General features: G+C 40.9%; 1 protein-coding gene across 12 annotated transcripts in view; it reads right to left on the minus strand.

Moving 5' to 3' along the window:
- Positions 1–13,164, minus strand: part of CNOT4 (CCR4-NOT transcription complex subunit 4) — a 122,840-nt gene extending 109,676 nt beyond the window's left edge. For 8 of the 12 annotated variants that reach the window (XM_073327381.1, XM_073327378.1, XM_073327380.1 and 5 more), the window contains exon 1: positions 12,914–13,164. The gene's annotated coding sequence lies outside the window, so the exon portion shown is untranslated. The remainder of the gene's footprint in view (positions 1–12,913) is intronic. The other 4 variants (XM_073327385.1, XM_073327383.1, XM_073327382.1 and 1 more) reach the window with 1 other exon arrangement.
- Positions 13,165–13,467: the final 303 nt, after the last annotated feature.

Below are 13,467 nucleotides of genomic sequence, written 5' to 3' on the forward strand. Positions count from 1 at the left end.
AACTAACTAAAATGGTTCTTTAAAATTAGCACTTGGGGGTCACACTGATTGTTCCCAATACAACTGACTCCAACTTCCCTAATAGTTAAAACTCACTGAAATCTTGTTCACAGGCTAAATGAAAGACTTTTTTTTTTTAAATAAAAAAGACTTATAGTCATTTTCCCTGTTACTTTCCCTGGAAACAATGGGAGGCTTCCACCATTCTGGAAGGGGGTGCACTAATTGAGGGATGCTATGGCCTCAGTCTCACTAAGAACAATAGGAAGAAGTTTTTTCCCCCCTGCTCTCCTGCTGGTAATAGTTCACCTTACCTGATCACTCTTGTTACAGTGTGTATGGGAACACCCATTGTTTCATGTTCTCTGGGTATATAAATCTCCCCACTGTATTTTCCACTGAATGCATCCGATGAAGGGAGCTGTAGCTCACGAAAGCTTATGCTCAAATAAATTTGTTAGTCTAAGATGCCACAAGTCCTCCTTTTAATAGGAGAAAGGTAATGGACACGGGGCAATTCTTTGTGAGTGTTTCTGAAGATTTTATGCACCAGACTCTACTGACAAACTTTGTTACGAAAAGTGACTGGTATCCTAAATATTTCTTTTAATAAGCTACCCATTGTACCAGATCTCCTTAGAGTGCAGGAGAGAGAAATGCAAGGTGCACTATCCTGTGGTGATACTGAAGTGGGAAACTGAATGTCTTTAAAAATCAATTTACTCTTATCTGGGACCAAAAGCATTAAAATGCCTTAATGATTATTGCATGACTTCACTACAGAGCAGGGAAGGTTGTTCAAGTGCCCTAATTGTGCATTTCCATACCTTAACATATTTGGATTTCTTAAATTTAACCTTAATACTGAATTTCTTGATCTTAACACACTGTTTTTGGATAACTGTAAAATCCCTTTAATGTACATTATGCTATTTTATTGACATGTACTCTCAAATTTACCTTAATGTCATTTTGCCTGGAAATATATGCAGACATATGCTAACTGATGCAAAAAGTATTAAGCCTGGTAATTTACTGCTCTCCTTGAAATCTGATGATACGGAGGCTAACAGGATTTAAAGGAAAACTGTCCTTCAAAACAGGCTCTGGGAAAACAGAGTTCACATAACCCCTCAGGTTTGCAATCAACTGTGTGGGCTGGCTTTAAGGGAGTAAAGGTGAGGGACTTCTCACTGAGTACAGTAAAGGACCTTTCAGGGAAGCAGGAGAGGAAATTTTTAGAAGATTAAACTTTTACAACTTTTTTTAAATTAACATTCAATTCTTATTTTTAGACAAGGAAAGGCTAAGAAGATATTTTATACTTGCTTTCAATAAAATCCTTGGATGTGAAAAGATGCTAAATGCAATTCACAAATTATAGAGGTAGGCAAATTACAAAAGAATAATCCTGTTATGTTCAACAAGAGTTGATGCGTCTAGGCAGAAAAGGCTGGCAAAGTCATCTCCATTGCTTTCCTCAGAGAGGAACTCAAATGTGTGTTCTCTAGAGGGCTATTTTACATCAAGAATTAGTAATAGGGTTCCACAGTTTTCCCCTTTAGCTCACCTGCTCAAATCTAATCCAGGTTATTACATATCTGCCAGCCACAGTCCAGTTCACCTGCCAAGAGTCCATACAGGCAGTACTTACCCACACACACACACACACCAGTCTAGCAGGAATCTAAAGAAGCAGAGGATTAAATCAGCCTGGAGGCTGAGCTATCCTCACTTTCCAGGTCACAGTACACTGGTAGATGAATCCTGCATTGTCATTACCCAAGCAGTACTTGTTCACTGGACAATCAGAGGGCTTCAATATCCAGTACTGTCACGTCAGCACTTTTCACAAGATGGAACAGAATTCTCAAACATTGGGACCTGTCTTTTTTTAATGCCCTACTACACTTTTTGGCCCTAGATAAATAAGTTGTTCTCCATAAGACTACCCCACCCTAAGCCTCTGTATGACTAAAAGGTTGGGTTAAAGGAGTAAAGAGTTATTAGTCTCAATTACTGACTCAGTAATTCAAGTACCAAAAAAAAACCTGCAGCTATTTCTGTATCCTTGAGCTCTATAATTTAACATTTTTAACATGACTAAGTTAATTATAAACATTTTCTTAAATGGCATAAAAACAAATCCTCAAATCTGTAGATAGTGCCTGTCAAATCCATGATGAATGCTATAATTCACACTACCAGGCAGGTCCAATCCAGAGCAAAAAACAATATACATATGCCAAGGCCAGACAGCCCTCTCTTTCTGGGCATTTCCTGCACAAGCAGTGAACTACTCTATTTACTTTCAGCAACCAAGTTGAATTTTTATCTGGAATTTGGTTAAAAAAAAAAAAAAAAACTTACTGCTGACCAACATAATGAAAAGCTCTCTTAGTTGAACCACAAAACCAAGTAGTTTCACATTTTGCAACAAATCAGTCTGATGTTTTTGCAGTAATAAACTGCATAAGCTACTTTGGAGTTTTTTTAATGTAAAAATACATTAAGGTTAAGTAGTGGACAATCTGTCTCACTTAAGTTATTCATATATACCATACAGAGAAGGGACTATCATCATCTATAGCATTAAACCATATGACAGGCCACTATTATTTCCTGGGGCATTAAAAATTAGCACCTAGCAGGAAAGGCAAATGAGAAATGTAATCTGAACCAAAAACAAAAAAATCATTGCCACAGTTTGTGACTAATACACATACCTCTGCTCCAGCCTTAAGATGCAGAAGTGATAGGCTGTTGAGCCAAGACTCAAATACCCTCTCAGACTTGCTCTACTCACTAAGGGCAGGACACATACATGCAGTACCATGGACAGGGTATGGGAAAGTAAGAGGGTTACCTTCCTACCACTTCTGTGCATTTCATTTTGGATTTGAAATGTTGCCTTTCTGAAAGCTGCTGGACTAACAGTTCTACAAACTGAAGTCTTCTAGCAACAGATCAGATGCAACAATGGTAATACAGATTTCTCTATACCACATGAGTGTGTTTCAGCCTTCACGTCAAGAAATACTTCTAAGGAAGAGAGCGTATTTTCAGTCTGTTTCCATTCAATAAGTGGGTTCTTCTATGCTAAAGCTACCAATCCATTTCACACACACTAAGGCTAGTCATTCATTTCATATAGGCCCGTCAATAGACAAAACTTCCCAACCTCTACTGAAACAAGCAGATTCATACACACAAAGTATGACCAGCTTGGTGTGGGGTACCCACAATCCTGTATCTTCCTTTCACAATTCAGTAAAAGAACAGAACAGTCTTACAGAACAATGCCACCAATGGATCATACCAGAGCTATTGGTCTTTGCCCTGAGTACTTCCCCAGAGGCAACAAAAGGAGAAAAGCATATACTGAAACTGTTGCCAGACTTTTCCAAAGTGTGATGTGAAGGCAGATTTACAGTGAATTGGTTAAAGGGGAAATTAATAGCTTTGAGAAGTAGATCAATTTTGGAGGAAAATTTTGGTTCTCACAGTAAGAAATGGGCTGGCCATTTTCAACATAAATAAGAAATAAGTGAGAAGCTTAAGAGAAAACCTTTATGTAAAAATCTGAAATTTATTAATGACACTAATTCCAAGAAAACAAGCAAAAGAAATATTCACTTTAGCAAAATAAAGTGAAGAACTAACAAAATGCAAGTAAGTGATTTAAATTTTAAGGTTAATTTAAATAAAAACACTGTACAACCTTAGTTACAATTTTCAAGTCACATATCTCACTTTTGGTATTTTTGGATTCAAGTCTCAGAAGTACAAGTCTAGATGTCTTAACAGCCACGTTACATTCTTAGAAAAAGGCTGCCAGTGATTTTTGTCAAGATGGACAGCCTGAGAGGGAAAAAAAATCTATACTTCCCACATTAGTAATTATAGTATATTTCCAAGGGAAATAAGAGGTAAGGAATTTACCAAGTCTACGTGAACAGAGACAAAGACAAAGGCTGACAAATGCACAAGTAGAAGACTTTAAAGTAGCTAAAGTCCTACCATAGGGAAATAAGCTTATTCTTCAGATGGAAGGATTGTTTTGTATTACTCAAATGTTGCTACTGTGGCTGACTGGGTGCAGTTTACAGGCTCCAAGAACAGCATCACATAGTCCTACACTTTAATAATAATGGCAGTTTTACAGGACCTCAGCAGGAGGTGGCAACTGGAAGTTAAAATCCTCCAGGTTACAACAAAACAAGACATAGTTGTTTGTGTCTAAACAAGTCTAAATTTTAAAAAAAAACAGGACTAGATATAAGAAAGGTGAATTTTAATGTGGCCTTCTCTTTTGTCAAAAGACAGAAATGACAAGAGCAACATTTTAGGAAGGCTATTTTAAACTTGGATCAAGATTACACCACTACACAGTCACACACTTATAAGTGCTGAATGAAGGAATCTTGCACTTAATGCTTATGCACCACTGTGGTAACAAAAGCAGGTAAAACTTACAAGGAATGCAGGATGCTTTAGCAGCTTCCCTGTACACCTATGGGAAACCCAGAAAAGCGTGATGGTCTTATGCAAGTTTCACTCAAAACTGCAAAAGTTGCAGGACAATGGGGATTTCTGTGATGGCACACCAAATGTCAGCCTCTGGTTCCACTATGCCAGGAAATACAAATGTGTTACTACACAAGGTCAAAGAAGTTGGGAGCACTTTAAAGGAAACACTTTTAGCAGAAAGGAGTGCATCACTGCTTCGCATAAACATCTAGACATCTTAGATGCTGCATTTGACAGATTCTGGAGTCCACCACACCCAGGACATTGTCATGGATTTAAAGGTTATGGGAGGGAAAATAAGTGGGAAATGGAAGAAAACCTAAAAGTTGCCTGAACTATTAAGGGACAAAAAGTCCTATGCAAGTGGTTTTCTTGTATTAAGTAATCTTTTATAAGAAGCATCAGCAATGGCAGCGTTCTAGGAAAGTGCCAAAAAGCAAAGCATTAAATCAAATATCTCTTACAATCTAAAAACAGTAACAAGTTCACTACCCATCATCACCCCAATTGTCTAGCTACACCTGATTGGGTCTATTTGGGTAGGTAAAATTTTTGAGACCTTTCTTGCATGACAAAAACTTGTAAGGTAACACCTTGAGCAAGTTATCTGTTAGTCTATGAACACACAAATGTATCCTGCAAAAAAAACCTTAGTCTGAAAAAAAAGTTAATGGCAAACGTACTGGCTCAGCCATTTGCCTACTTAAAGGCTGGATCCTGGAGTCATTTTCTACTTAGGATAAAACAGTTGTTCCATTTTTACCGCCCTCAGAGCGGACAAATTCCTTCAGACAGAAAAAATATACTAACCCACAACATGCAAAAGGTTGGCTTAACAAGGTCAAGAGAAGAACCGTTAGAAAGACTGAGTATGTACGCACAAGTCTAAAATCAAAGGAGTAGACACTAAGAAAGCCCCAAAATATTTCTGCTAGTGCTAAATCGGACTAAGGGGAAAGTCACCTCTGAAATAGAGTACATAACAGAATTAGTTGTCTCAATGCACTTGCACCCTTCCCTTCCCCCTCCCCCATGCGGCTATACACTGGCAACCTTCTGGTCTTCAGCAGTATCTGACCCCACTATAAACATCAAACAATGAACTGGTGCTGTCAAATGCTAATCCAATTTTCAATGAAGTTATCTTCCACCATTCTCCCAGTCAAGACATTTTAAGTACAGGGGAAACTACATTAACTGATCACTCAAGGACTGATAAAAAGTTGTCGTCTTTATTAAAAGACCCTAACACAGAAAGCTGAAAGGAATCCCACGAAACCAAATTACACTTGATTCCAAAATTTATTTTATTGTTTGCAAGTCACTTAATATACCAACATTTAGATTAAGTAGTTTATAAAAATCAAATACAAATACTGCATTGGGGGGAGGGGCTGTTTGTTTTTTAAGCGTAGAACAGGTTACTTGTTGCAGCCAATAATGCTCTATCCATCAGTTACTCAGCACAGGTGAAATAAAAACGTAATTTCTATTACATTTAACTACTTTCTAGTGATTCAGTGTAAAAAACTTACTGCAATACATTGAGTTAGGGAAAATGCAGAACTCTCTATGAAAAGACTATACACAGTGTGCACTTAACAGCAAAGTCAAAAGTAGTTGAGTCATTTTCCCCAAAAAGGTACTGTTGTATTTGGCATCAGTTCTAGGCTGTCTCTGATCACAGAAAGATGTTCTCTTAAAACTAGCATTTTAGTGTTATCTAGGAAGATCTTTGAGTGCTCACCAAGGGCAGGTGGTCCGCATGAAGTTTCACTGTGCTATTATATATATTTATATAAACAGTAATACCTAAGTCCTCAGGTCAGACTTAGGGTCTCAGTGCGCTAGCCACAGTACAAATAGATAGGACAACAGGCCTGCCATAGGGCATAGTTAGCCGACTTCAAATCTTGCAGTTTTTAAGTAACAAATCTTTAAAAATCTTAATGTCAGTAATCCTTTTGTTATAGTTGTGAGCTGTTCACATGATCATTCTAGTATTAATTCCTACTCAGCTACCACCCATATAGGAAAGAAGGTAGCTGTAAGCTACTTTTTTTTTTAAAACTTCTGCAGATTATTGTAAATGCTAATAGTTGCTTGAATTTCCCAACTTTTGTCTTTAATATTTTAAAAGAATAACATTTAAACTACACAAAAAGATTGAACTAGAATTAGTGTGCTATTGTAAACTGTATAATTCTCCATCATTTAATTTCCAGAGACTTCCAATCTGCTGTTCTGGAGCCAGTTTGCTACTAATGATGAAGCTATCCATACAAGAAGTTTCAGCTTAACATATCCTTTGCCAGATGAGTGCTGAAAATTTCTTTACTGCTGCTTTCAAGGACAAAAATGAGCTATCGTTTGAACACAAGTTTTCTCCGTTACAAATGCCATGATCTTTGTGTTTTATCAAAAGCTGGAAGGAAAGTTCCAACTTAAAGGGAAGACATCAACAGACAATTTACAAAATGGGTTGCTTTAGAAAAAAACGGTTGCATGGATCCACAACAGCAGTGAGACTGAGTCACTAGCCAAGTTGGAGGTGTTTTATTAGGCTTATTTCTTATTTACATTAAGGCCTCTTTACATAATTCTGGAAGCATAAAGGAGCCTTAGTGTAAATGAGATTCAAGTCCATAATATTAATACAATAGGAAAAACATGTAAACAGATCTGAACTACAAGGTAAATTGACCTATAACATTATTTTGACCTACAGTTTTCATACTAGTTTAGGGATTACCAGAAGACTCAATGGCAGTATGAACAGATGGTGAAAACTAAGGCCAGGTCAATGCTACAGACCTATATCCGTAGGAGAGCTTCCCCCATCAATATAGCTACCACCTCTCAGGGAGGTGGATTAAGTACGCTGATGGGAGCTCTCCCATCAGCACAGTAGCGCTGTACATGAAGACAAGCCTTCGGTCTACATTTTATTCCAAGCACCACTGGCGATGAAACAGGAGATAAACAAACGGAGGGAGAGGGAGGTTTCCGCTTGGTAATATATTTGAAAGCCTAGGGTAACTTCTACTCATCATAATGAAGCTTCAGATCTTTTACTGTAGCACTGCCTGTCAGTTCACCCCTTTTTATTTGTTGCACTGAACCAACAGAAACACAGACCTTTAAGTACACTTTACAGACATTTAGTTGTTACTGCTGAACTCCCTCCTGACCTCATTTTGTTGTTGTTCTAAATTGTACTGCAAACCAGAAATCTTGAGTGACAGCCACAACACACTTCCATTTTTTACCCCAAGCATTTCCTTACACCAAACTCCCACCCACTTGGAACTTTCTAATGCGAACAATTTAAGTTACCGGTACCTCTGTTTCAACACACTACCCTTTTGCATTCCAGTCCTCAAATGTTGTTAAATATTTTGTAAAGCAGAGCAGCTCTCCAAAGGCCAGGGGGTAAGCAGCTGTGATATTAATAGGCCGGATTCTAATAATAATAAAACCCACCTTTATGAGAAGTACTGTATTTTATACCTTCAGTAGTCTTGGGCTACTGACCATCTAATCTAAAATTAATACACACCACCCAAGCAGAATTCAAGTTTAAATCTATACTGTCAACAGCAAAGTAACCTTTAAAACTGCAAGTCTTACTAGATACACTGCCTTCAACTGATGCTCACCTGATGAATTAGATTTTTTTTTGCAGCCAAGTTTTCACTGCAGCAGGTAAGTGACCACTTTATCACTTCTACAGTATGCCAAGATGGGCTACTGTTGATGAACCTTCTCATGCAGCAGTCACTCTTTTACCCTACAGAAAGTTAAATCACTGCTTTCCTTTTATGATTACCAGTTTAATACAGACTAGTTTAGAGTATGACAAAATTGCTTAGGAGTATTCTTACACTGAGAAGTTAAATTGCCACTTATAACACTCTCTCTAACGAGCATTAGTAAACAAATTATATCTTGGGCTACTGAAGAGCTAACAAGATTACAGTAAGATGGCCTGTAGCCTAAAGACCTGAAGTGTGCAGAACCAACAACTAGGAATAAAGTACTTTTTGGATGCTCACTAAATTACTTGCTCATTTCCAATGCTGTCACAAGATGACCACAACTTTTTGGTCATTACTGTAATGCTGCTTGTATTATGTTCAGGGTTTGATAAATTTACTCACCAGTTTTCTACTTGCCACTCTCTGGAAAGTGAGGCAGTTAGCCACGAATTTCTTTACAGACTTACTCATCAGCATGTAATCTTCGTTTTAAAAATAATTGCATTTCTAGCACTTAGTTGCAAAGTAAACCTAAGTATCAATCAAATGCAGGTAGTGTTGTTTTCATGCATCTGGACAGTCAACCTGAAACTCTACAGGTGTAAATGTTTAAGGCTCAGATATTCCTAGGAATTACACTGGAGTGGGAGAAGGTATATATTACCCTTCCTCACACCCACCAAAAAACTTCACCACAATACAATAGTGGAGCCTCTTTATAGCCAATAGTTTAGCCTATGGCTAGAGCCATCTTCCCTACGTGGGGAGGTATAGCAGCAGTCCACACCCCAAATCCTTTTTATGCAGCAGCACATGGGAAACCCTCGTAAGAGTACCCCAAATTTGGCACTCCCTCCTGCACAGATCCTGACACAAGGCCCACCATGTTGCTGAGGGAACAGGATTTCTCCAGGAAGCGTGACCTGTCTCCACTCACCTCAGTAGTGTTTACTCAAGCTTCTGGATCCATCTACATTTTACCTCTGAACTGTAAAAAGCTCTAAAATTGCTTCAGATATAACAGCCCCATTTCCACCATCACCTCAACCCCAGTTCCCAGTATGAGTACTGATAGCAAGTTAAGTCTTCTGCCTTGTGATCTAATGATTGGTTTGTCAAATGTTGTTTATGTATTTAACAGATTATGGAAGTAACTCTAAGATGACATCTAGAAACAAAAAACTGTGTACACATCTTACAGATTGTGCAGGAGATGGAAAGAAGTGTCATTCTCCAGCCCCTGAATTCCTGTATAAATTTGGATACAGGCTTCCTAAACTTGCTAGGTCACACAAGTACTGTTTTGTAATTCCAGAATATTTTAAGCCTCCTCCAGTACAAGTACTTACGGGCTTAGTTTGAGTGAAGAAAGTCTGAGAAATTATATAGTGCGTTTTAGTTACAATGGTCCTAGAACACCAGAAAGATCTCGAATAATGGAATTTCATTCTCCTGCCATTTACAAATGACTAGGTTGAGCACTGTAATTTCTTTCTCAAAGCTAAACAGGAGGTCAGTCCACTAACTAATGTGAAGCTGACCAGAGTTCCAAACAGAGTGAGAAGTCAAGCCTGTGATTGTAAATGTTCACTGCATTACTAGAAACAATTTGATACTTGAAGTAGCTTCAAAACCACTGCATCAACTATGGAAAAATACACAGGATGTGGGGCCTGGACAATTTTTGCTCTAAGGTTGCTTATTTTGAACTAGGGAAATAGCCTGCAAAATAACTAATTTATAATGGAAGTTTCTGGTTCAGTAGATATCTGTAGAAAGTGTGTGTGTTATCTGGTTTTGCTATCTCTGAGCCAAATAGTTTACCCTGGAACAATGCAGTTTTATTTACAGAAATGCTTTTATTCAATCCACCATCTATCACCAACGTTGTCCTTTCATTTCACCTGGTATAAGAACCTCCATAAGTGCCTCAAATCTTGCTCTCCCTCCTGCACAGTAGAACCACACAGATCCTGACAGAAGGCCCACCACACTGCTAAGCAAACAAAAGACCTGAGCTCTGATCCTAGCTCCAACAATGTCTGATGTGTGAACTCGGGAAAATCATTTACTTCTATGCCTTGGTTTCCCCATTGGTCATTCAAGGATACCACTATTTTTCTTTGTAAAGCACTTTGACACCTACAGATGAAAATATATAAGAACCGAGTATTATTTCTGTAACCTACTGCAGAGATTCCCCAAACTGTGGTCAAAGGATCAGTAGTAGCTCACAGAGATGGGCAATCCTATAGCCTAGACTCTTCTTGCCAATTCCAGCTGAGAGGAAAAGAACAGATAGTGAAGGAGATGTACTGAACTGAATAGCAAAGACCGTGTCATTAACTTTCTCAAAAAAGAACACCGCATACTAAAGACTGCTAAAAATATATGAATATTTTCCTATTACTACTTTACAAAGAAAGCAATTGCTGAAGTTGTCACAGGGATGTTATGCAATCGCAAGTGGGATGAAAGGTGGTCCAGATAGTCTATTAAGATGTTGTTCACCCTTGTGGAAGTCTGAGAACCCCTGATACAGTGGCCTTGCCACGCAATTTTGCTTGGTTGCACCAGATGGCAAGGTACAGTCTTGTACCCCGAGACAGGTCTATAAATGATGGATTTGGTTGTCTAAGGCCTAAAATACATTTTATAATCAGACAATTTGAAGTTGTATGTTTACACGCCATCCATTTGAAATAATCAGCTCCAAATTAAAAAAAACTAGAGCCCTAAGACTGACAAGCACCTATAGCATATTCTGTAAGAAAAAACTAAGCTAGCCACCTAAAAACTTTAATGGGAACTTAAAAGGAAAACATGCTAATCAGAACAAGAGTGCATTTTATAATCAGTACCCCTTACCATACAAAAACAATCCTCTCCTACCATAAGCTTTCCTTGCCAGTCAGCCAAGTCAAGTCTAGTCTGACTGACTGCCAAATGTTTCTAAACCCATACATGCGTTAGTCTTGTTTATGGAATGGAAAGTCTGTTACAGGATCATAAAAACCCTGAGGTGTAATACACTTGACTCCATTTGACTTCTAGACTGTGCACTTACTTTTTTTTCTCCTTTTATTAGCAATGCTACTGAGAAACTAAATGTATATTTGGAGTATTCATAGGCCACCTGAACACCATCCAACCTCTAAGGTACACTACTTCTTCGCTCTGCTCTTCCTTTTCATAGCCTGAGTTTCCAGATACAAAGTGGGGAGGAGAAACAACTTAGTTCTTCCACAGATTTGTCTTTCAGTTATTACTGTTTATCTTTTAGTCAATGCCTGTGATCATGCTTACATAAGTGTGATGTCAAAATATCTGTTCACTGAAGTCCAGATATTTTAAAACTAAAATAGAATGTAACACAAGCAGTATTGCAGATAAGCACAATAAGCTAAAAAAAGTACAGAGACAGTAAACACGCTATATGCTAACGTAACCTTTACAACTTTTGGTAAAATTAAGCCAACCTTTTTCAGAACTTGCACATCCAGCTTAAAGAGTAACATGTAACATATACCCTACATCAGGGGTTTGGGACCCCTCAGGGGGTCGGGACCCCTCAGGGGGTCATGAGATTATTACGGGGGGGGGGGGTCCACGAGCAGTCAGCCACCACCATAAACCCGCTTTTCCTCCAGCATTTATAATGGTGTTAAATATATAAAAGTGTTTTTAATGTATGGGGGGGGGGGTCACAGTCAGAGGCTTGCTATGTGAAAGAGGTCACCAGTGCAAAAGTTTGAGAACCACTGCCCTACATAGCATTCATTGCCCTCCTAATAACTCCGCATTTGATAGTGTCCCAAGCACACAGGCCAAAGCCATACGAATCCTCTGAACTGTAGCAGTGAAGTGTTCCAGGAGGACGATCCAGCGCGCACCTCCTCCTTTTATTGCGCACAGGAAAGCACCACCAACTCACACTGAAACTGGCAGGTAGAGCATATGGCAAGCCATGGAACGCGGTGCGAGCCCACAGCCTTCTCATTTCCTTCTCCTAACTCAGCCTGCGAAAAGGTTTCTAAGACTGAGCATGTTTTAGAAGCCCTGGAAAGTTAAAGACCGATGTGCTAAGAGACAAATCTGAGAAGGTTAAATGAATTGTCCAAAATAATAGGGAAAAAGAGACGGCTGCCATTTACCATCTGTCTCCCACAAAAGTGAGAATCGGAACAAATGGAGCCCAGTTTTGGGGAGGGGGAGGAGGAAGAGAGGAAATTTCCACCAAGCCATAAGAGAATCACACTGAAATAGATAACCCAAGCCAGTGCGGCCTCCCCCGGAGGCTGGAGAGGAGGGGTGGGGTGAGACGCTCCCGGGCACAGCCCCCTCCTCTCCCACGTCCCAGTCCGGCAGCCCCTCGGTGCCGAGCGCGGCCCCGAGCTCTCCCTCCCACCACCGCTCCCCTCCCCGCGAGGGGCTGGAAAACGGGCAGCCCCTGGGCGCCCCTCGCGACCTCCCGGGCAGGGCGCCTCCGCTCCCCCTAGACAGCGGGGTCCCGCCGCTCTTGGGGGCCGAACCGGGGGAGGGGGGTGGACTGAGGCCTGCGCGGTCCCTGCGAAGCCTCCGCTCTCTCGTAGCCCGGCTCCCCCGGCCCCTGCTCGCACACTCACCCGCCTTCCTCGTCCCTCCCCGCCCGCAGTCTCTCCTGCTTCACGGCGGCCGGCGAGCGGGCGGCAGGAGCAGCAGCGCTGTCGGGCGGGACCTCTGGTAGCGCCGGGCCTGGCGGGAGGGGGCGGAGTAGCTCCTCCGACGACCTTTATGTGAGAGACGGGTAATCTCCGGGCTCCGTGCGCTCCGCCGCCAGGCCGGCCACCATCTTACATTAGGGAGACTGCCCTAGACGCCGCCGCCAACGCGCGTGCGCATCAGCCGTCAGGGGGCGGGGTAGAGGAGACGTGCCGCCAGGGAGGAGGCCGCCCGGGGCACGCTGGGACTTGTAGTCTGGCTGGGCAGGAAACGGAGGCGGCTGCAGGAGCTGATGGGTGGCGATGGGCTGCGTTAACCTGCCACTGCCCGCTGTGGATGTGGGGCTGGGGTTGTGCGGTTCTCCCGCTAGCTTCTGTCTGAGGCCTCGGCATCACCCCGCCTCTCCTTCCCCACTGCGCCCCCTCTACCCTGCATCGCTGTGTGTCTACTTTCTCCTGTCACCTTCGTCTTGTCTCTG

Source organism: Lepidochelys kempii, chromosome 1 (assembly GCF_965140265.1).
Source record: "Lepidochelys kempii isolate rLepKem1 chromosome 1, rLepKem1.hap2, whole genome shotgun sequence".
NCBI lineage: Eukaryota > Metazoa > Chordata > Testudines > Cheloniidae > Lepidochelys > Lepidochelys kempii.